Below are 1,118 nucleotides of genomic sequence, written 5' to 3'. Positions count from 1 at the left end.
CCAGTGGAGAGGAGCGTTGATCAAAACTTCCTCACAAAATTGATAGCAGACATCATACAGTTTGAACGTGGTGCTCTCCCCATGACAAGTTTCCTGCAGGCAACGATGGGGATGTTTGGTAAATTCATTGAAATTCATTCAGCTGTTGGTGAGTTCGTCTCAGCCACCCTGGATGATACAGCGTTGATTATGACTTTGAATGAAAGCAAATTTGATTTGGTGCTCACTGACCCCTGCTGGAGCAATGGAGTTATTCTGGCTAAGTATCTCAATGTTCCTATAGTTTATAATGCTCGCTGGCTAATATCAGGGGAGGCTCATTTGGCCGTTGCTCCTTCACCATTATCTCACGTACCTATAACGGGTTCTGGCTACAGTGATCGGATGACTTTCTTTCAGAGGGTCAAAAACACGATTCTATATTTTATAGTAAAGATACATATTTTTATGGCAATAAAACAAATATACCAGCCAATATGTAGCAGGTATCTAGGGCCTGATTATGACTTCCATCAGCTATATAGTGATGCAGACATTTGGCTGATGAGAACAGATTTTGTCTTTGATTATCCACGTCCTACAATGCCCAATGTTGTGTACATTGGAGGGTTCCAGTGTAAACCTGCTAAACCACTTCCTGAACATTTGGAGGAGTTTGTGCAGAGTTCTGGAGAACATGGAGTCATCATCATGTCGCTGGGGACTTTTGTCAGTGAACTTCCTGATGATTTGGCAAATGAGATCGCTGCAGCTTTTGCTAAACTGCCACAGAAAGTTATCTGGAGGTACAAAGGTAAAAGACCCTCCACTCTGGGTAACTTTTAGGACATCCTAAGGTCAAGCTGTTTGTGGCTCATGGAGGAACTAATGGAGTCCAAGAAGCTATTTATCATGGAGTCCCAGTTGCGGGTCTACCTTTGTTTTTTGACCAATACGACAATCTTCTCCGGCTGCAAGAAAGAGGAGCCGCTACAATTCTCTCCATAACCACAGTGGACAAAGATGACAACTTCCTGAAGGCCATCCAGGAAGTCCTGACTGATCCCTCCTACAGAGAGAACATGCAGAGACTATCCAGGCTGCACAGAGATCAGCCGGTGGAGCCGATGGACAAAGCC

This window comes from Oryzias melastigma, unplaced genomic scaffold (assembly GCF_002922805.2).
Source record: "Oryzias melastigma strain HK-1 unplaced genomic scaffold, ASM292280v2 sc00477, whole genome shotgun sequence".
NCBI classification, from domain to species: domain Eukaryota; kingdom Metazoa; phylum Chordata; class Actinopteri; order Beloniformes; family Adrianichthyidae; genus Oryzias; species Oryzias melastigma.
Note: the sequence above shows the minus strand (reverse complement) of the source record.